The sequence below is a fragment of the Homalodisca vitripennis genome, unplaced genomic scaffold (assembly GCF_021130785.1).
Source record: "Homalodisca vitripennis isolate AUS2020 unplaced genomic scaffold, UT_GWSS_2.1 ScUCBcl_420;HRSCAF=2372, whole genome shotgun sequence".
NCBI classification, from domain to species: domain Eukaryota; kingdom Metazoa; phylum Arthropoda; class Insecta; order Hemiptera; family Cicadellidae; genus Homalodisca; species Homalodisca vitripennis.
In genome coordinates, this window is record NW_025776571.1 from 206,032 (window position 1) to 231,142 (window position 25,111).

Sequence of the window (25,111 nt, forward strand, 5' to 3'; positions counted from 1 at the left end):
GCATGTCTACTGTATATATAAAAATTTATATTTAATTAGATTAAAGGCAGTAACGGTGAATTTTGTAGAGGTCCAGGTTCATTATTTACTAAATAATTTTGGTTCTTCTGCATAAAAATAGTTTCGTAAGCATCGAGGAATTTGTTGTCATTGATTTCTTTTAATAATTTGACTTGTGAAAAGCAGTGTCCAGTATGGAGTGCATGTTTCGCCATGGCCGATCTTTCCTCTTGCTGATACTTCAGACATGCTTTATGTTCCTTTACTCTCTTTTTTATTTTCCTTTTTGTTTGGCCAATATATTTTAAATCACAGTTGTCACAATTAATTTGATAGATTCCAGATTTTTCTTCATCGTCTATTTTATTCTTTGGATTTCCTAATATGTTTTTTAGTTTTATTTTGGAATTTGAGGATACATTAATACTGGCATGTATTTTAAAACTTTTAGCAATTTCTGTAGTTAAATTGTTGTAAGACACAGATATCCATTGTTCAGGTTCTTTGCATTTAGTTTGATAGAGAGTTGTTCTAGAATTTCTTTCAATAATTTTCTTTTTCTTTTTTTATCATGTTGTCAATCATTTCAATTTTGTAACCATTAAATAATGCAATTTCTTTAATTTTCTTTACTTCCTTTTTATAATTTTCAATTGATAGAGGGGTATGTAAGAGCCTGTGGATTAAACTGTGAAAAGCTGCTCTTTTTTGTGAAGGGGGATGAAATGAATCAAATGCGATAAATCTGTCGTTTTGTGTTGATTTTCTATATATATCAAATTCAAAATGGCCAGTTGTATTTTTTGTAATTAATAAATCTAGAAATGGGAGTTGATTGTTATGTTCTATTTCACAAGTAAATTTTATCGAGGGGTAAAATGAGTTAAGCGAAATAATAAAATCTTGAAGATTTTGTTTCTTGTCAAAAACAGCAAATATATCATCTACATATCTCTTCCAGATTCTTGGAAAATAATCCATTGTTTCTTTTGCATGAGTTTCAAGTTTACTGAGAAATATGTTGGCGATAAAACATGAAAGGGGATTTCCCATGGCAGTACCATAACACTGTGTGTAATATTTGTCTCGAAATTGAAACACATTTTGTGACATGCTAAGATTGACTAAATTAATGTACTCTTTAACAATAGTTTTTTCTAAATTTATGGAAATCAGCCAGTCCGCGATGATTTGTATGCTATCTTTATTAGGTACATTAGGATAAAGAGATTGAACATCAAATGATACAAGATATTCGTCTTGTTCGATCTTAATATCTTTTGCAGAATTTAAGAAATCATATATATCTTTAATGGAAAAAGTTGGGGGGAATTCAAATTGTTGAAACTCTTGCACTAACCATTTTGATATAAAATAAGAAGGCGAATTTATACAAGAAACTATGGGCCTCATTAAGTTTCCTGGTTTATGTATTTTAGGAAGACAGTACAATCTTGGTATAATTGGATTTGATACTGTGAGTGATTTTGAAATTTCTTTCGATATTATTGTCTTGCAGTGTTTTAATGAAGCTGTTACCGACGCAATTTGTTGATTTAGAGGACTTTTGTTAATTTCTACATAAGGACCATCTTGAAGCATATTTTCCACTCTTGAATAATATTCACTTTTATCTAATATAACAATTGTGTTACTTTTGTCCGCTTTCAGGTAGAAAACATCTTTGCTTTTTAATGATTTGATTACATTATTGTTATTTCTAAAGACGTCTTGAGATGATTTTGAATTACTTTTTGTAGATTGCTTAGTTTTAACTTTAAGAAGAGCTGAATTTACATCACTTCTAATTGCATTTCTTTGATCATTATTTAAAATTTTATTATTAATTTACTTTTATTTCAGTTATGTGGGTCTGACGATGTGTTCTTTGAGCACGAAAGGCCTCACAAAATAAAAATCTTTCATTTATTGGAGTGTTTGATTATATATTAAGCATTTAGTTTCCAATAAGAAGAAGCTGGTAAAATGTATTTAACCGATTGTACTGAAAATTTGCGTAGACATTCTTAGGGTCACTGGGACGAATATAGACCTATTAGTATTTCGAAAATCCCACCGGACTGTTCCCACTGGTTTCTAAAATAGCAAAACATTCATCAGCCTCTAAAGTTACGAAATATTAATAGAAAGATCTTGTTAAATGTAATCATCTGTTTGTGTCAACGTTGATTTGTTCAGCGCAATCATATGTTTAAACTTAACCATTATTTTAAGAATAATATTTATGTTTTATAATAACTATGAATGTTTATGTGCAACAATTTTTAGACACTCCAGACTGGCTGACTTCACTACAGTCCGAAAAACAATGGCAATAAATGATTACTGAAACTGTGAAATAAATTTCCTAAGGATTTCCTCCTTATACCGGGACTAGATACTTTTGACCGTAGGCAAAAGTGTGTATGTGTTTTTTTGGTACTTTGGGATTATACCGACCACACCCAGACATGAATCGTTATTTCACATTTCGTTTCTACTGATTACTAGATTAGCGTAGAACAATATTTCGTCAATATAAAACAGGAATTGTCTTATCGCAAACACCTCCCCATCCTCAGACAGAGGTCAAAGTCGAGCGTCTAGTAGATAACGTGATTGCAGAGTCTCGCCGCCCGTTCAGCTGGTGCATCGCTTTGTTGTACTTCCGTGTTTTACCTCTACATTTCTCCAAACACAAAAATTCAACAAAAACAAACATTTACCAAACTAAACTTTTTATTAAAAAAACACTCAAAACTTGTTTTTATTCTTGATCACATTCCGCCACCCAAAATGCGAGTGCCTCCGGCCATCAGCGCGGGCTTCGACAGCACCTTCGGTGCTGCCCCGCGCTGATGTCGACGAAAGAAAAAACATCCCTCGAGATAGTACCTATCAGTAAAATATCAAATTCTAGAGGGGCTAATCAGAAATATAAATTGAATTGTAATGGAAAGGCAATGATGTACCGTGCAAATCACGTGATGCCGCGCGGCCTGCCGTAATCAGGATTCTCGAGAAAGATAAGATAACAGCGACAACAATACCGATCACAATACCTGGAAATGCTTGTAAGTTTGTAATTTTGTAATTGAAGAGTTGTTTTTTCGTTCTATCATGTTTGTTTCTATAAATTTCTATTTTTGTGTTCTTCATACTGGTGTGGTCGGTATAATCCCAAAGTACCGTTTTTTTACATCGTGACAAAAATGCAAACTCGAATTTGGCACTGGATACATCTTTGACCGAAAGAAGATTGCAAGAGACGTAAGTAGACAGAAATGGCTTCTCAATCCTTAGTCTTTACATACATTCTATTTATCAGGACAACAGGGTATATTCCACTAAGGCACTTGAAATATCTTAGACCGGAAGTCAACTCTTTTTGACAGAAGTAGGGTTGCTAAATCGACACACACCCATATATCCTGCTTTATATATACTTGATTGAGTCAATAAAGCAAACTCAAATTTGGCACCGTAAACATACTTACATAAGAAGTGAATTTAAACACCCGGAAGTAGACATTTTTGAACGAGGTAAGCTTTTTAGTCCTAAGTAGGTAAATATATTACTTTCATCAGAACAACAAGGCAAACTCAACTATGGCGCTGGTAATTTAGTTTCCAGCCAAATAATTATACTCAAAACCACGGCATATCCAGACCCCTAAAGACTGACGAAGCGGCTTCTTCCTCCGTAAATTTCTTCGGGAATTCTTCTTTCAGGACGGATGCTATTGGTTTCCTGAGAGGCTGGAAGTGATGCGTGGTGTATGAGCTACGTAGTCTGTTTTACAATTAATTCCTATCTGTTAAAATTCCTTGATATTGTTTTTTTAGTTTTTGTTTTGTTTGTATTCTTATTATCTATTGTTGGCTTCATTCGGATCTACTTGTAATATTTGTTAAATTGGTGTTGTACCGTTGAAATAAATAAAATAAGTAAATATATTAAACCTTAAGTAAATCACATGACCTGTAACTAAGTGGTTTTTTTTAATTCAGAGTAGGTTTTTGAGACTTATCATAAATATTTTTAACCGGGAGAAAAAGGAAAACTCAGCTTTGGCGTCGGATATATAATTAATTTTAACTAGAAATGCTCCTATACTCTCAAAACGTAATATTAGTTAGTTCTTAACTTCTGATCGTCTAACTATGAACTGTAGAATAATACGTACCTGATCGTATGCTTAATTACGTTTATATCTTATTATAGGTGACCATTATATTACATCATAAGTGCTTTGACTAAGTATACTATAGACTAAATTTAAAAATTGCAGGCAAAGGTGCGGGTAACATCTATTAATATTATAAACCCGAGAGTGTCTTTGTTTGTTTGTATTGATTTCACGCGTAAACTATTCAACCTATCGTTCTAAATTTTACATCGGCGTTCTAAACTGCCACGATTAACTGCTAGTGTATGAACAAAAACAATATTGGTTTTAGATACCTACATTTTCTACTACTTTCTTTGTACAGTTCCTGATACACTATATTTCCGCGAAAACATCACTTAACAATTACTTGGATGTTTTAACAATCGAAAGAACTAAGAGCTATCCCTTGTTAAGCATGCGCCTTCCAAAGCAAAGTAAAAATCAAGCCTTTTAGAGATCAAGGTTTGATTGTGTCCTGATGGCCACCGAGACTTGGCCTCTAGTTTCCTCTGTAGGAAGACCGGCACCGCCACCATTCATCACCAGCGTCCCCCAGCCGATGACCTTGCCCCGTGACCTTCCCTCGCCAGACCAGGGACACGTGGCTCGACCTCACGAATTGCGCAATAATAAAGACTTTGTGATCTGTGTTCCAAAAGGTCACTTCGCCATCCTCTGCCGTTGAGCCGATAAATTAATCAATGGATTGTTAAATAAAAGAAAGGTAAGAAATTCCAAAATTCCCAAGTGCGAAATCTACGGTAAATGACTCTTTTTGGATGATTAAGGACTAAAGAGGTGTATGTAAGACAATGTTGTTGGCTGTGCTCAAACTGACATTGCCAACGACATAGTTAGCCGAATAACATAATGATAATTGAGAGAATACAGCATTTTACGTAAACTCCACTTAGGCCTACATCTTATAAAACCATTTTCACTATACTACAGCATCTTATCAACTCTAATAGGCTCCATTTTATCAAGAAAGGAGGTACTGCCGACGTTTTGGTCGGCAGTAAAAAACGACGATGCTTTAAATTTGAAAATCTTTAAAAAATTACCCCTACCCCTTTCCTCTAACAGTGCTTTTTGGGGCATATTTGGGTGCAAACAATTTTCCCGAATTCTTTGGGGTCGAACTATGGGACTTTCGTTAAAACGGTAGGTTTCTCGGTTCAGACGCTATACATCGCATAAGGGTGGTCTACCTCAACCTGTATAGCGTACCTTTCTGATAAACACCTAACATATATTGGTGGTACAAATGTCGAAACTTCGTGAAAAGTAGATACAGTTTATAAGTGTATTGTGAATGAATTTAAGTGTAAATTGTACTAAATACACTGTTCATTACGCCTTCTAAATAGCTATTTTAAACAGCAAATATTTGTTATTTAAAATTCGGTTTTATGGTTCAAAAATACTAATTTTAGTAACGTTTTCTGCATCGCAAAGTTTTGAACTCCTGTATTTGCGTAGGGTTTTAGTGAATTGAATTTTTACTTTTTCGATTTTTCCGTTACACGGTGTAATTATTATTCCTACATATATCTAGGTTCTCCCTGTTTCGGCCTGACAATGGCGTTATTAAACTAACCTCATTTACAGACGTCAGAGCTGTAATGCGTTGTTTCGCAAACAGAGTTTTACCCTGAAAAAGAAGTCTTCTACAGCCCTTTAAAACTCTTCTCCATTATTGATTTAACAGGAGCCCGGATTCCTTGCATCATGTCTTCTAGAGTCCTGGATCCTGATGCATAAGCCAAGTATTTTAAGCCTCCAACAAGTAGTAGTTTAGCACATTAAATCCGAAGATTTGTGGGAGGGGGGTAGTTGACTGGAACAGTTTGTCAGCACCGCTTCAGAGAAGTTGTTACACAAATGTCCATGCCAGTGTTCTTAAAAAAATAACGGGACAATAATTTGGTTATCGCACCTAGTATTAAGGTTGGTTTTCTTGCATCCAGTGGGAATTTCAAAAACTTTTCTAAACCTCATGTTATGACGGCTCATTTCTCCATTGCTCTGAAAAGTTGCTTCGTCTCACAATAGAACTTAAATATAAATCTTCGTGCATGTTATCGCGGGCTGATAAATAAAATTTCATTCTTAGAAGTCATCTCTATGCAATGCTTGATGTAGTGAAATCCGGTATGGGTGCGTTTTACTGTCCTAAGGACCTGAGTACTGTCGTTGGTTAATTCCTGCATCGGTAACAAACTCTCCTAGATGAGTCATGAGGGTTGAGCTGTATCGCAGCCAAAAGGTTTTTATGCCTTATCATTCCTTACAGGCCTAGCGAGCTGGTTCACTTTGTTGTAGTCCGGTTGTGTGTTTCTAGTTTCACGAACACGACTAGCAAGTGTTTGTTAAACCTTTTGTGAATAATGGTCACGGTCCGGGTAGCGTCAAGCGTACAGCGCGGCAGCAGCTGTGTAGTCCTGCAAACATTTACCTAATACTCTATCACCGTCAACATAGAGAAAGCTTCTTCTTTGTGAAAGGCATCATATTTGACAGACAACAATACACGTCATCAAGGACACGGCACAACACTGACTAACTAAAAAATCTGATAATACATTATTATCATCTCTTATCACTTGTTCAGAAAGGTTCAGAGTCGATGAAGATACGCAAGACCATGGCAGTAAAATGTAACGAAACGTACAAACACGTGTGTAGATTAATAAAAATGGTTAAAATATAGCTGAAATTGCTATTTAATTTGTTATCAATCACATCCATCACAAGTCAGTGATGAGATATCAATCAATCAATCATCAAAGTTTAAATTTGATAAGAATTTGCTCATTTTATTAAAAGGTTTATCTAACAGGTACACTTACAGTTACTCTCCTTAAACGTAAAGTGTTTAAAAAGAATTGGTAGAAACTTTGGAATACCCTAAAGTAAAAGCAGAAACCAACGACATACTAAATGTAACAAAACGCCACGAACATTATTTTTGGCGCCACTTCTCAAACCATCCAAGATACAAAAAATGGTGTCCATACGAGTGATTTCACGACTGCTGTCAGCCATGGAGCCTGGGATCAGCAGAGCGCTACGACGAAGAATGGTGTCCAGACAAGGGATTTCACGACTGCGGTCAGCCATGGAGCCTGGGATGAGCAGAGCGCTACGACGAAGAATGGTGTCCAAACAAGGGATTTCACGACTGCTGTCAGCCATGGAGCCTGGGATCAGCAGATCACTACGACGAAGAATGGTGTCCAAACAAGGGATTTCACGACTGCTGTCAGCCATGGAGCCTGGGATCAGCAGATCACTACGACGAAGAATGGTGTCCAGACGAGGGATTTCACAACTGCTGTCAGTCAAGAAGCCACGGACCAGCAGAGCGCTACGACGATGAATGGTGTCCAGAAGAGGGATTTCACGACTGCTGTCAGCCATGGAGCCTGGGACCAGCAGAGCGCTACGACGACGATTGGTTTCTAGACGAGGGATTTCATGACTGCTGTCAGCCATGGAGCCTGGGATCAGCAGAGCGCTACGACGAAGAATGGTGTCTATACGAGGGATTTCTCGACTGCTGTCAGCCATGGAGCCTGGGATCAGCAAATCACTACGACGAAGAATGGTTTCCAGACGAGGGATTTCACAACTGCTGTCAGTCATGGAGCCACGGACCAGCAGAGCGCTACGACGATGAATGGTGTTCAGACGAGGGATTTCACGACTGCTGTCAGCCATGGAGCCTGGGACCAGCAGAGTGCTACGACGACGATTGGTGTCTAGACGAGGGATTTCATGACTGCTGTCAGCCATGGAGCCTGGGATCAGCAGAGCGCTACGACGACGATTGGTGTCTAGACGAGGGATTTCATGACTGCTGTCAGCCATGGAGCCTGGGACCAGCAGAGCGCTACGACGAAGAATGGTGTCCATACGAGGGATTTCACGACTGCTGTCAGCCATGGATCCTGGGACCAGCAGAGCGGTACGACGAATAATGGTGTTCAGACGAGGGATTTCACGACTTCTGTCAGCCATGGAGCCTGGGATCATCAGAATGCTACGACGAAGAATGGTGTCCAAACGAGGGATTTCACCACTGCTGTCAGTCATGGAGCTAGGACTAGCAGGGCGCTATGTTGAAGAAAGATTCACTATCCTCCCATCCTTTACTATAATCCACTCTCCAGCTTAGAACCATACAATCACCTCTGGCCATCTTGACCCAGAGGTGGCTCATTCTTCTTGGCCCATTAAAATGGGGTAAAACTGCTCAACGTTCTAATATTAACTCTTTAACTGACTATCAATCATTGTGGAGGGTAATTTAGAACAATTTGGGTGCAGTTGGAATTCTGTATATGTATAATAATCGGGCCTAAACGTTGTAGCATGTTTACGCTTCAATTTCGAATTTTGATTAAATATTTAACATAGATTACGATAGAAACAATTAACAATGTTTCATGATTGTTTGCATTTCTGTCATAAATTTTAACTTTTTGTTTCAGCCAGTTACTCGTAAATAATACCGTTTTCACTCTGGAGCATTTACGTTCGTCGTTTAGTACCACCTTCCTTATATTTATCTTTCGACAAATCAATGTTTTCATCAAGAATTGTAAAATGATAACAAATTATATCTATGCTTGATTTAAAATATTAAAAAAATTCCTTATATATGGAGAATGTTGAAAATTGCCATTAGTCTTTCAACATACAAAAATTAAGGTTATAAAAAAGGGCCTAAAATTATTACACTATTTTAAAAATACATGCATGTGACCATAAAAAATACTAATTTTTGCAAAATTTTGTCGCATTGAGCAACCCATTGTGTTCTGCTATATTTGCCTTTTGATATTCAAAAGTGTCTACCACTTGTTTTTAAAACACTTTCCGTGCACTAAAAGTGTTAATTCCTATCAAATTTAAACGTTAATTGCGGTCTATTTATTAGTGGCCTGGGATGGTTTGTTTGATAACAAACCACATAGCAATGCCAGCTATGTCTTAATCTGTTTTTGTTAATCGGAACACGTTGTTGCAGTTCAGTTACTTTCCACCGGTATGGACAAGCTTATCCTCCACAGCTGCTGAACCTTTTTGATCAAGTTTGAAAGGAATGATAACATGCACGAAGATGAATATTTTTCCCCAGCGTCTAATGGCGGGAAGAAACGACCTCCCAAATCAATAGATATATGAACCGCCACAACATGATGTTTTGAGCCTTTCATAACCTAACTGGATGCGTGAGGTAGCCAACCAAAGGTACTGGACTCTCAATACTTGGTGCGGTATTGCTGGTATCCAAATTGTTGGCTCGTTATTTTCTAAGGTCCCTTACAAAAATATGTTCAAAAACTTTCTCATAGATTACTTGCCTAATTTACTGTTGAATATTCCTGGACAAACAAACTCAGGAATGCGGTTTATGCATGTTGGGGCGCCAGCCGGACTACTCTGAAGCGGTGCGTCAAACTCTCTTCAAGTCAACTATCCACCCAGATCCTAGGATTTAACGTGCGTGAATTTGTGAGGAAGGTTAAAAGACTTAATTTCTGCATCATAGCCCACGATTCTAGAGCGACCGATGTATCGAATCAGGGCTGCTGTTCAATCAATACATGGAGATGGGCTCTATAAAACAGCGAATTACAGTCCGAACATCTAAATATAAGGTTAGTTGAATAACATAGTTATTGAATTGAAATATTTTTAATTTTGATAATTAATTAACCTATATCATAATGAATAACCTTAATTGCATCATGTAACAGAGAAACGTTTTTTAGGGTAAAACATTAATTTCATAAAAACGTACAACAAATACAGGAGTTCACTACGCTTTAATGCAACGAAACTATGTGAAAATTAGTACTTTTGGCACCATTTACGAACCTTACAAGAGCTATTTGTCTCTAAAATGTTTTCTTGCATATAATGTCTACAAATACTATACTATTTCAAACAATATTTATTTTCTTTACAGATCAAATTCAATTTTTCTTTATTGGTCACCCTCAAAATCCGCGCGGAAACCGATGCTGAGAGTGAGAAAGTAAGGAGATAAGTTTGTCGGAGTTTGTATGACGTCAATAACTTGTTCCTGCTACAGACCGAGCCGCCTTGAGCTAAGTTAGGCTGTCGAAGTTTTTATGACGTCAATAACTTGGTTCTGCTACAGACCGAGCCGCCAAGTCCTAAGTTAGGCTGTCGAAGTTTGTATGACGTCAAATACTTGTTCCTGCTACAGACCGAGCCGCCTAGAGCTAAGTTAGGCTGTCGAAGTTTGTATGACGTCAATAACTTGCTCCTGCTACAGACCGAGTTGCCTAGAGGTAAGTTAGGCTGTCGAAGTTTGAATGACATCTATAACTTGCTAGTGCTACAGACTGAACCTCCTAGCTCGATCCGCGACTAGCGCATATCTACGCGCCACTCTTCCCTTTCCACTGCACACGAGAGCGCTTAGTTCTATTACTGTAAGTCGCTCCTTCAAGTGAAGTGCATTGTATTGTTCAGTTACCCTTGGACTGTTGAGAAGTCTGTACTCGGTTGAGGCGCGAGAGGGGTAGGCTATTTGTGGGAGGTGGGGGTTCGCGTTGCAGACTCACCTTCCCTACCCTCGCTTCACGCTCATTGGCTTTGTCTATACAAAGAATACTGTGAGCTTACGAAAGCAAGAGCTCGTCGCATAACCCAACGCTCTGATAGGTCCTAATATATAGTTAGAGCACTACTTTCCTATGACTTCCTATATTTATATACTAATCATTTAGCCGTAGCCAATATACGTACAAGATTAATTTACTATAGTTTTTAATATAGTAACGTATATTAGAAAGTCGCCGTAGCCTCGCTGGGCCAGATTTGGGAATAAGCTGAAGAAGAGAGATTATGAATTTATATCGAATTTAGAGATTAGGTTTTACAGGGAGTTAAGCGGATCTAGGTGTATGGTTACATATCTCAGGAAGGAGCAAATGTTACCAGGTGGTAAAAGGTAAGGGTATTCTTTTCTTGAGGGTATTGTGTCTGTTACGTGAATAAGTAGTCAGTAATCCTTATCAGTAGATGAGGGTGGTTTAATTCATCCAGGAGATTATCTGAGTGTTCCAGTGAGGTTCTGGGAGAGGGATCAATTTTACCGGGGCTTAAGAGGTTTTTTTATGGAGCAGAACGGTAGTTTATGGACGCCTACCCCCGCAAGCCGGTGTGCATTTCCTCAATAGACTTCCCAATTCAATTAAAGATTCCCCAACGTGTAAGGCATTAAAATCTCGCCTCAAACGATTCTTGGTGTCTTAAGCATTCTATAATTCGGGTGAGTTTTTGGGATTCGACTGGGAGACCTCCCAATTAGAAGACTGTACTAAGTGGGTTGCATTGTCAATGAATAAAAGAAGCGTGGTTGAAAAATTGTATGTATGAATGTGTATTGTGTGTATGAATGCCTGAAATTTTATAAACCTTGTATTGACGTTTGCCATACAATGTACGTACTGCCGCTGCAATAAAAAATATTTCGATTTTGAATTAAGGGTGGTCGGAGGGGACGACTATTCCCCTTTATACCCGTAACATCGCTACAGAGTGGCCATCCGACCGGGGGAAACCGGGAATAAGCCGGAAATGTAATGCGCCGAGGAAAAACGGGAAATAAGACTTCGTTGTAGAAAGAGGAAAATCTAAAACCCGACTTTTCTGTCTCAGAGTTTAAGAAATAATTTTAACAGTTTTTAGAATTACAATTATATCAATCCCTTATATTGTATTTTACGCTATTTGATCCGTTAAATTGTGGGTGAGGATCGATGAAGTGCGGATGATGATGAGTGTGTGGAGTGATTATCGATTTGATCGATGCCTCCACTATTTTCGATGAGTTTATCATGGTTAGACAAACCCTATGTAACCCAATGTCGAGGCGTTTCAGAGTACATGACCACAATCTAGCGAACAAGCTGTGACCTGAACCCCCGTCTTTCTTGTATTGATTACTTGGGGACAGTTTGATTACTCCACTGATCGTTGGCCCAACGAACTTCAAGAACAAATGTAATTTTAACAGAGGGTCGTTGGCCCAACGACACATTTTACAAACATACATAGGTTCGATTACTCCACTGGCTCGTTGGCACATCGACCCTCTTTGTTTAGTTTCTTTAAATTGTAAATATAGAGTCATTGGTCCAACGAACCTGGTAGTTTTTATTTACAGGTATAGGTTCGTTGGACCAACGGTCAGTGGTGTAATTGGAATGTGAATTAATATGAAGCAATAATATTTGAACGGGGCCGTTGGCCAACGAGCCTTAATGGAATGAATCCTCCGATTTTCAAAAGAGGGTCGATTATTCCACTACTTCATTCTCCGTCTCCTTTTAAGCCCTCTTGCAAGACAATGTTTTACTTTTTTGGCATTCCAATTAATATGTTGTTTTAGTGTTGTTCTGTAGATACTAATGTATCTAGAAAATATTTCATATATGATAAAGTAACCCAATAAATAGTTAATACTAAAAATAAAGATATACATATTAGTAGGAGTATGTACTATTATATCAGTATTAGTATTCACAAATGCTTATATAATTATATATATATATATATATATATATATATATAATTTCAATAAATATTATATATATATATATAATTATATATGTTCTTATATATATATTTATTTATATATTTATTGTGCAGTATAGAATATGGTTTATTGTTTTAGTGTAAAATCTTTACCATGTAATATGAAAAATATTTAAATGTCTATATTAAATATATTGAATGTTTGTTCATGGATTATTCTCGATGTAACATAAAAAGCACACTAGTATTACAGTTATGCGACGTTTTAGCACAAGTTTGTATCAGTAAAAAATTATTTTAATAAAAGCGAAAGGTAGGCCTAAATATTTTAAATATAACTTCGCTTACTAGTTAAAACTTTCAATTACCTACACAGTTAAACTTAGTCTTTTCCCTATAAAATACCAAAAGTTATTGGACGGGGTCTCTTAAGAATTAATGTTACAAAGATAAATACATTACATCGTAGAGACTAGAGTGAGTTAAGTCCTGGATAGATGAATACAATCAAGACTAAATTAGGAGATTTCTAACTCCCCGACCTTTACGCGTGTATACGCCTATAGCCTCCCGCCTCTCTGGTGTACCCAAGAGTCTTCGGCCCTCACCCGCACCCTGCCGGGGCCCCATGCTTTCCACTCCTAGTCAGGCGTAACGCCTATACCCAGATTTTTATCATCTACATTTTACCGACCAATGTATCGAATAGGACTAATATCGTCCGTCTATACCCTGTCTCTTGGACATGCTAAGACCTACATCTGCATTTCTAACGGATCCTGCAGAGGCTTCACACTTTCCTATTGTCTCCCATATCTCGGCTCTTAACCACGGATATTGCACATACTATGATTTCTAACTCCCCGACCTTTACGTGTGTATACGCCTACAGCCTCCCACCTCTCTCGTGTACCCAAGCGTCTTCAGGCCCTCACCCTCACACTGACGGGACAACAACACTTTCCAACTGCCTCCTGTACTCTTACCCAGGGGTATCACCCATACCCAATTTAGACCACCTACACATTACCGACTAGTATCCACAAAGTCCAACAGGCATCCATATATGTCGTACACCCCGTCTCTTAGCCCTTACACATTTTTAATTGCCCACGACTCCACGCTGTAAAGTGTTCACTACACGTAGCGTCACACTCGGATATTGTCTTCCCAACATTAATACCCTGTACTGGTTCCCACACATAGAGTTAACACCTTTACCGTATTAATCTCCATATACGAGTATTTACCGAGCACATAGCACAATCTTAGTTAGCCTTACCTTCGTAGGGTTCAAACTTGCATTTCGTTCAATTTCTAACATACCGAGGTCCCCATTTTCAAAAAAAAACGAGGCCTAACACGACACTCTCATTTTACTGACAAATATTCATACATTACCTGAACGTGTAATGCAAATATTTACAGAGTATTTTCCCAACAGGATATTCTCATCCCGAGGTCCTAGTCTCAAGCTAACAGCTTATAACACGAGGCGTACATTCTGAGCGACTACTATTTGCCGATCAGTGCCCGTGCATATGTTTCAATACCTGGACATCTAATGTCTACGGAGTACTTCATATACTCTTATCCCACGCAGCCCCATCACGGGACCCTAATTTATGTTACCTTTCACTTGGATGTCTATAACTTCACCCCGGGACCCCACTCTCAAGCAGACGTAACCGGCAATTAAAAGAACCGTATTTCGTTATTAACAAAGCACCATACATTTATTTCAACTACTGCTTGGACATTTAGTATTCATATTAATCAATTATTTTGTTTTCACTTAACCCACGCCTCCCTTTACGGCACCCCAACTTTTTATCCACATTAAATCCACCATCACTTTATAACGGCCAGGCTCTCATTTTCATAATATCAAGCGAACGTAGCTTAATACGGAGTACCATCCCACACAATTTAAGCTTTACCGTGTGTAATTATATCTGTCGCTTATACTTGGACATCTAAAGGCCCATCATACCTCACTCTGGTTTCCTATCTGTTCCCTTACTTTAATTTATTTATAAAGAGACGCATACAGAGGTATTAGTCCAATCATCTCGAGACCCCGAGTTTACATAAAACCAATATTATACAGCGATATACTAATGTTTATATTATAATCTGTGCTAGCACTTTATGAAATCTCGACCACAGTGACTTACTCATTGCACCGGCTCAAGACACTGCTCGTGACCGACAGTATGCGGTTTGCGATTACTTACATCCTCGGACTCTGATAATTAATTTTCTACAACAATATTAAAACTAATAACTATTATAACATCTTCAGTACAGCACGGGATATCTGCCATTCTGAATACAGCCGGAATAATACATAGGTACTGCATTCAGTGTGTAATAAGTTTTCATTTTTCTCCCGAGTGTGATGTAAAGAGCTTTAACTTATTTATAGTCTATTTTCGAAAACGTATCCCGCTTCGAATACTTTGAATTTATTTAATCATAACGGACGCGATGATTGAGGTTTGTGGTCACCTGTAAAAACCCAGACGAGTAACAGTACGGATGCAACCGCAATTTTAAGAGACCTCATTGGTCGGAATAAGCGCGTCCCTGATTGGTCTAAATTAGCGTCTCAGAGCTCCCATTGGTCGGCTCCCTACAGTAGCGGATACATTCTTCTCTCCCGTCAGTTTTTCAGTGGACCTCAAAGAGGCAGGACGTGTGTTGAGTGCTCTGCTCAGTGTTATTTTAGTGTTATCGAGTGGTTGTATTTTTAATGCTATAGTGACGCTTTCTTAGAGTGAGTCAGTGGTGTTAGTGTGTGTTATATTTATTAAGTGCTTTTTACTATCATAGTAATTTTATAAAAATAAATTAGCTTATAGGAGTTTTATTACATTTTCAGTTTATTAAGTGCCTGTACTTTTTTTAGCGATCACAGACATTACACTCCTTTACACTGTGTGTGTTCTTAAAGTGTTTATACTATTGTTCCTTTGTTATTAAATCTAATACAGTGTTATTGTGTTTTTCTGAAAGTGAACAAGTTAATTCGTTGTGTTACTGTGTTTGTATCGTAGTGACAAACCCAACATAGATTTCGTTCATTTATTTATGTGTCGTATTTATTATCAAGTTTTGTCGGTTGTTACATCATACCACAGTGCACTGTAAAAAAGTTTACTGCGCATGCGCAGCTCCTACACTTGCTTAAGCGCGTGACGTGGTCTTCTTGTCATTCTTAGACGTGACGTTGAACAGTCAACACCCATTCCAAAAGCTTGTATCAAAGCTGCTTGCTGTATTATTTTTGAGCTAATTACATACAATATGGATCCCGTAAAAGTTATGCATACCAATGAAACCTACTGTAGAAGGTTTAGAACATATGGGTCAGAAACAGTTTTCAAGTTTAACCCTGTACCCGAAGGAGTGTCCGAACTTGATTGGATTAAAAAGGGTTTCGGGAGTATTGTCGAAAAGGCGAAAGCCGGTACTACCGAAAATGACTACCTAGGCTTCACTTTAGATTCTCTGAATTTCAGAACCAAAGATTCCGGATATATCGCTTATAGACCTGCAAATCAAGTTCACGGGGATATAATTTGGGATATATTTGGAAAACTTATCCAAAGTAATGCGGATTCGATAAAGTCCATGGACACATTTAGAGTTAAGTGCACCCGCACCAATATTCCAGTAGGCAGTGGTAGGGTAAGACCTGGTTTTTATAACAATTTTCAAGAATAATGTATCGTAAAGGTATCGTAGTCATAAAGAATAGCGATAATCTGTGTCAACCCCGAGCTATAGTGGTAGCAAAAGCCTATGCCAAAAAAGATCCCCAATTTAAAGCAATAAGGCAGGACAAGGGTAAGCGACAAACTTTTAGAGCCCAAAAACTGATGACCAAAACCGGTGTCAAAATTTCAGAACGTGGAGCTGGGATCCCCGAACTTACAAAATTTCAAGACCACCTCAAAAAGTATAATATTACAGTATACAATTTCGATAATAAGGGTCGAGATGTGTATTTTTCCAGTAGTAACGAAGATGCTTTGTACAAAATTAACTTGTATCACGAAGGCCATTATAATGTAATCATATCCCTTACCGCAGCCTTTTCATGCCATTTTTTCTGCGAAGCATGCCATATCCCTTATGACCACAAAGGTTTTCACAGATGTTCAAATATCTGTCCTGCGTGCCAGACCTTATCCCCACCGTGTAAAGAGGAGCATGGGGGAATTTTATGCCCTGACTGTAACATGACCATGAAAAATCAGATCTGTTTTGTGGCTCATAAGAGTGAACGTTGTAAGTCGGTAAAAAAATGTTTACAGTGCCAAAGACTTGTGTTTTTGAACAACCGTAAGTCAAAACATGTGTGCGGAGAAGTCTTTTGCAAAATCTGTAACGAATTCATGCCCCCAAACCATCAATGTTACATGCGGGTCGACACAAACAAACCAAAAACCAAAGATTTTCTTTTCATTTTCTTTTATTTGGAGACCAGTCAAGATGAAATTTTAACGGAAAAATCTAAAGTTCATAAAGTTAACCTTTGTGTTTCTCAACAATTTTGTTGGAAATGTATTGATGGTAAATCTTGTGAAATGTGCAAAGACCGAACAAAGATCTTTGATAGTGATCCTGTGAATCAATTTATTCATACGTGCTGGAAGGACGGGGTGGTACAAATTTAGTGGAGGCAATACTTTACATTTCAGGAGACCTTCGGCCTCAATGCCTCTTTCTCTACTCTCCTTGTCCCCTACATATATTTTTGGATGGGATAAAACATAAGGCGAAAACTTATTGACAAACGGGTACAAGGAGCAGACGTTTAAATATTGAATCGTTTCCCCATCCCCGCACTTGTGATAGGATTTTGCATTGCCTGTTCTGCCCCCGAAGAAGGCATCTCTGGGATTGAGTGGCAGTGTGTTTAGAATGGGGAGAAAATTTAGATAATCCAATTTTTGTTCTTTCTTTAAATGATTGAATTTACACTCCCACATTTCAATTACTTCATAGTCGGATGCTCGGAGACGAGCCATTTTAGCTTTGGTTCTCTCGAACCTTAAGTGCAGGGAGTCGGAAGGGTCCTCTTTGAGTGGTTCTTCTCTATTAAATGGAAAACATTTTGGGCACCCATGGAAATAACAGCCCTGAAATTCATAGATTCGTTCTCCGTCAAAACCGTCTACTTTTAATCCCTCGATTTTAACTTCTCTGTCCCTCCCCGCATGCTGAATGCGAACACTACGCTGTTCTTCCTCCCAGCTCAGCCATTGTAAAGCAATAGGCGATTGGTTATCAACCATGGTATCCGTTCTTTGGGACTAGACCAATAGTGTTTGGTTTTAGGAAGTTCCGTCTAAAGACCAAATTACAGGCACTGACAATGGTGACGGATTCCATGAAGGGATCAACGTTACATTCTTCCAAAAACATGTTTCTAAATTTAATACATGCCTGCGCCAATATGTCTACATCTGAAATACAATACTCGACCAACTCTTTTTGAAAGTCAAAAACTAAGTTTTGGTTAAGTTGGTCGTTGTGCCAATTTTTAAAATCTTTGTAAGTCTTGGATAAAAACTGTTTGGTTCTCTTTAGACAGAAACTGATTCTATTTTCCAGGAGTTACGCCTGTAGCGGTACCCTAGGAGGTTAAATTTGTTTTCTTTATTAGGTTAAAAAGGAGTAAACCCAACATAAGTTTATTTTTACATTACAACGGAACTGCCTTATAGATATTACCTAATTAAGGAAAATCCCACATATTTCCTTGTTATGTTCATACTATGATAGTAAAAGTTTTCTGAAACCTATCTTCGACAATTCAGTTCGTAGTGTAGAAAAGTTAGCTCAATTAGTTTACATAAAATAACATAACTTAAAGAAAAGATACAGAGATTTAAATCTAAATCTGATACTAATAGACCTAAAAGTGCAAGTAAGAAGTTTTTAGAAGTAAAATTATATTCAATTATTTAAAACTAAACAATAAATATCAACGAATCAACATTTTCCAATACAATAAACCTTTTTTCCAATGCACCAAGATTATACAATAAATATCAAACTAAACAATACACAGCAATTAATTGATTATTACTACAAATTTAAATTATATAATTAGTTAATTAGTCTAATTACTATAAGATGTCAATATATATATAATCTAAAATATCTTAATATTTGTATGCGCGCAACTATAAGTAATTCAAAAGGTGCCCACGTCGATGTAACTAAATGTAGAAAGGACAAAATATACTATATTTTAATTCATTTGTATATCTAAATGTAATAATTATTCATGAATATTATTTATAGATACTGAAGCTATGTGTGCATAATAATATCTTCTTAGTTTATCTGCCTATCAATTTCAATCCAACATCATGTATTAAGGAATGTTAATCATTGTCAGCTAGCATACACCTACTTCAACGATTTTTCAATATTTAGCCTTTTTGAACATCCCAAAAATATTGTTATAAGACATTAATTAGAAAATTGTTCTCATAAAAAAAATCTCTTTTCTGCTAAGTCAAAATAGTTCATAAATTATTATGATTTGAAAATACTTGGGAGTCGTCCTCAACAGGACTCTAACGGCTGGACTTGCCGCCAAAGGGAGGATCCGCCTTGGAATGGCCGCCCGTCAAGGGCTGTCGGCTCTACTGAGACCTTACTCCGGACTTCCCATCAACACGAAGCTGCTGCTCTAAAAAACGATAGTCCGCCCCATCGTGACATACGCGGCTCCTGCCTGATATCCACACACCTCCAAGACGACCAGGAAGGCACTAGAAGCCTTCCAGAACAGGACACTCCGCCAACTGATGAACACACCATGGTTCGTCAGAAACACGGTCGTCCTACGGTCTGCAGGCATGACTTCATCACTGGCCAGGCGAGAGCCATGTATGCAGCAGCAGCTGAATCCAAGTGGGATCACATCCGTGAGTGGGCAACCAGGGAAGCCGTCCATCCGTGGAAAATCCCACAATTAAAAGTAATATTAGACGACCCACTATAGAAGACTAAATGTACTAAACAAAAACTAACGACACTCCACTTCACTTCACTTCCCAACCTACTACACTACTTTTCACCGACCAAAATAAAACCACACACTCAACAATTCCCCACGACCCAACGCAAAAAATAGCCCCTCTTGTGGCTGGACGTAGTCATTCTGCTTGTTGCAGAGACGCTACCACAGAAGGGACGCGAGGCCCAGCCTACCCGCTGCCTGCCTTATGATGGGAGGATCACAAGCAGGATAATTGTAAACAAATTCTCTCTGTAAGTCATTGGTACTGAGAGGATTAATAACTACTAAGTATACTAATTTAGTTGAATATTTTCATAAATAAAATGGAATGTGGTTAAAATTTCTAAATTAGGCTAAAATTTAATTAAATATTGATACCATATATAAATTAAATTTCCTTTGGAACCCCGAAATTATTAAATACAAGCTGAATTACTCCAGGTATTTTATTGAAACTAATTGCCTCTAAAACAAGGATGTAAACTGATTTAGTTAATAGGAGATAGAGTAAAAATAGCCATTATATCTAAATAATAAACATAACTCATCCTTGTGATTCCTCTTACTGGCCCTGGACCTTCTTTACTAAATGGAAAATATCAACTAGTAAAACTCAAACAGAATATAAAATATCTTCAAAACGAAAATATTAACGGATATTACAGTTAAAATGTATATTCAGCAAAATTGGGCTTATCAAACTGTAACAGTGTATGTTATTTTAATGATACAGTTAGAAAGTATCAATTAACTCACTAATAATTAACTAAACTTATGCAGTACCTCTGTTACTGATCAGGCGCTTGGAGACTACAATTTACTTTTCCATACTTATGTACCTACTTATATGATTTTTGTGGGGTGTCAACCTAACATTATATCTGAACTCATACAGATGCTTATGTGACTGACATTAATAGAAACATTAACGATGTGATAACCAAAAAAAATAATTATAAATCACATAAGTGTTGTAATTTCGTACCTGTTGTACTGTTACGACCATGATCATGAAGGCATTAGGTTAAATTTTGTAGAATATGTTGATCATAGAAAAGTCTAGTTTGAGAAGATTTCCATTCTTCTAGTTTTATGATGATTGTCATATTTTTGTACGAATGCTGTTTTTTATAAGTTTTTAAAATTATTTAAATTTATATTACTCTTAAGCAATTATTAGGACGTAATTCTCTTTAATGATAAAAAATAGTAACCCCGAATTGTAACTCGTTGTACGTCATACTGTGGCAGGGGTTGACGTGAGTTGTACTATTTGACTATCTGGAGGACTATCAAAGGCGAGCTGATCACTCCGAGGTACTGCGGCCTGAGCGTGGCTGAGATGAAGCTTGTCACTCAGGGCCTCTCCCTAGACTTCGTAGCGGCTGAAACCTGTGGTGAGAAAATCACAATTGTCCGGCATATGTGAACCGTCTGGATTAGTAACCTCATGCGTACATCAGACCTTAATATTGTGTAAGTGAAGGACAATTATAACGTCTTAATTAATTTGCGTAATACTCAAATTCGTTTTTTAGGCAAAGGCAACGTTTAGGTTACAGACGTTGTATATAAAAAATTTACTCGTCCAAAACTTAAAATTAGGTACTGAGGTTAAAATTGTGCTTTTTTAAAATAACGATGATAAGTTATGTAAGTCAAAGGCATTACAAATATTTCCTGAATAATTTATAAAGATCACCATGACAAATGGTTCGATGATACTATAACTAAAACAGTTCGTAGTCATGCTTAGGATACTCATATCCGCACTTTGAAAAAGAAATCTCAATTAGATATATTCACATAAATAACTGAATTTTACTAATAGCTTAAAAGTAATTAAAAAGAAGGAGATTAAAAGTAAATTTGGAGAAAATCTGAAACAAAATAATCTATCACTTGAAGCGTGTACCTGTACACTCCACAAAATGTTTATAAATATTGCAAAAATATTCTACCGATATCTCATTCCCTTTTCTTCATACCTATCAGTTTATTTATGTACTACATGTTTTTTTTTGCTGTATTATCAACTAATATACTTTTATAAATAATGAAGGCGGAGGGAAAATAACTCTCCCTACAGATAAGTAAAACTGTATCTAATGCAGTAGAATTTGTCACTTAATAAAACTAATTTTATTATTATTTTGCTTAAATTTCTTTAAGATGTTTTTCATATTAACAGAATGTACAAAACACATTTCTTACATGGAACGTCAGGCCTTTTTATAGGGCAGAATTTCTGCAATTATTATAATTTGCACAAAAACCTTAAAATATTATAAATATTTAGCTTATGAAGATTTATTTTTGCATCGTATACCTTAATTTTAACTGGGTATGGTAAACCTTTTTATTTATATCAAGTTAATATTGTTCCGTTTATTTATATGGAGTGAGTATTATGTTAGCCATTGGGACCAGGAGTCATATTGATACCATACTTATATTATGAAACTAAGGTACATTCTCACAGAATCTAAATACCGTATACCAAACGCTAATAAAGAATGGCTTGAATGTATGGAAGGTCACATATCTGAAAGTATCTAAAAGTATATCTGAGCTAAATCAATATTGTCTATGTCAGTGTGTGAATAATTGAATAATTCAAGTTATTAAAGAACACCCTTACATTCCTTTCCTTCATTGTTTTGTAATCGGTGCCATACTAATGTAGTCCTCTCAAAGGAACTTAAGTGTGGAAGTCAAAAAGTAAGTATAATACCTACAAGTAGTAATAGGGCAATGCGAAGCTAATCACGTATTTACTGTGTCTTCTTTCAGGTAACAAAGGCACATTGTGAGTTAAATCCATTTATTATTTTATTACTAAATATGAATTTCTTAGAATGGCTTCAAAGAATTGAAATCTACAAAGAGTAAAATTCCTCAAAGTGCATTTAAGGCAATTTAGGGCGTATTTTATGAAGTCAAATATTGTACAATTAAGTAAAATTATATTAACTGTTTCCTTACAGAAACTTCTTAAACAAAGTAATTTAATTCACAAAAATGGGAGAAGGTATTATTGAAACGAAATATTATAACTCTGGCCTCCATAGGAAAGGATTTAAGAGAAATAAAGTAAAGGTCGACATGTGTATAAAATACTAGTACTTAAGACTATCCAACAAATTAATTTGGTTTCTAGACTTTGAAAAACGAGAAGAATTCTCTGTGCACTGGCTCTACTGCTTTACATGTTTAATGCTATTAAGGCGTAATTAAAATAACTGAAGCAAGGACGTTTTGAGCCTTAAACAAGAATGTTTGTTTCTAATCTATTATTTATTATATAATAATAATCAATAACAAGTATAGATTTTTTCAACTCTTTACAAAACAGGCATAATTATCCCCACCGTAATCAACTTTTGAAAGGAAAGAAACAGAATAAAGCATAATTTTATCAGCATCTATATCGTTTGACAAATAAATTTAAGTTCTTAATAATATAATCTTTACAAAACAAGAATGGACTCCTAATTATATCATTAATAATTACAAAATTCTATTTACATTATAATCGAGCTTATAATACATATGAGATTTTCTAGTGGTTGGTGCTACGATTAATAATCGGTAAAAATAGGGTGTAAGCTGTTTTGGGTGACAGGAGGTAGTAAGAGCGGAAATTGTTATTTCTTAATAATAAAAGAAACTTATCTATGTAGATCCTGGTCCTGCTCCTTGCCATCACATCATGTTCCTGGTGGTGGTTCTTCGAATTACTGTGAGTTGAACCACTATGGAACAAGAAAACTGAACCATCCAACAAAATTTAAATACCTAAATCATTTTCCCTTCTTGTTTCCATGGAAATCTACTATTTTAATAAGCTTTACTTTTGGATATGTTTGACATGTTTTATTCGTTAAAGAGCTGTTCGCATGTATTAAAAGAACTTGCATGTGTAACTAATTCGTGACTGAAAATGGTTGAGAGCTTTCATAAGCTATGGAATCCTAGATATTGGAAGGCTATAGAGGTAAGAACCTCTGTGGAAGATAATGTGGTATAATTATTCGTAGTTTAAACTGCCGATTTGGGGATTTTGGCTCTCATAGTTTGAGAGCTTTCTGAGTCTATGTGTTTTGACGCGATGGCTTCATAAGTACTTCATAAATAATATTTTCAGAGATTTTTATATACTATTAATAACAAGGTGAAATTTGATACTGTATCTCCAGAGATCAATTTGTCACAGAAGCTGTTAAGGGAATGTGTCAGAGGCTAAGATACTCAGAACCAAAAGTTCACAATGCTTGCAAAGAATATGTCATTCCACAGTTAAAGAATTTTCAGAGGGCGATCGTACAGTGCTTAGGCCATCCCTGTTAATGATGGTGCAAAAGATGAAGGCTTCTAGACAAATTTAAACGGGGTGAATCTAAATGCCAATTGGCCCAGAGAATTTAGTTATATTTCACAGACATCTCACACTCAGTTACTTATAATACCTACTTGATATTTACATGTAAATAATAATAGTTTATAATCCAATAAATCTTGTGCAATTTTCTCTTAACTTGCCTGAATTCGTTTCACTGGCTGGATGTCTAATAATTTGAACAATTTCCAACAATTCTACCTGAGTGAAGCTATACCATATCTAATCAATAATAATTAAAACTGATAAGAAAGTTCTATTTGAAATATTTCTGCTAAATTAAGTGTGAACCCCTGAAGACAAGACCGCTACTGAGTATCCTCGTGTAAAGGCTCATCACTTGACGAAGTGACGTTGGTAAATTTCACGTTAACCCAGAGCTTCGTTATCACAGTGTCACTGGTTAAACATGAGGTTTTAAATTAGTATATCTTAAAAAACTTTATTGAATTTTGCTTCCAAAACCAGTATGTATGTAAATGTCGAAGTTGTATAACATTATCTCAAAGAATTAATTATTCGATCATAACACAGGAGGTGATAGCTAATTTTCATTGTATACATAAACAAAGTGATTTTTATTGAGGTTTATAGTGAAATTTTCTGTAATAAATAAATGAAACATTATATTCACTAGTTCTGATGGCGGTCAAAATGAGAAGGTTATCAAAAGGGTTTAAAACATGAAATTATTATATTGTAACAACACATTTAAAATCACCCTTTAGATACGAAAATGTTATATCAGCAACAGCTAACCATAGAAAATAAGAGTAAAATGGGGAGTACACCGTAAATTCCTCATTAGATATCTTAATTGTTAGTTATATACCAGTCTCACTAAAACTTACCGTTCAATACACATACAGGTGTATATTCTACGCTTTAGAATTGATACCATTTTGATTA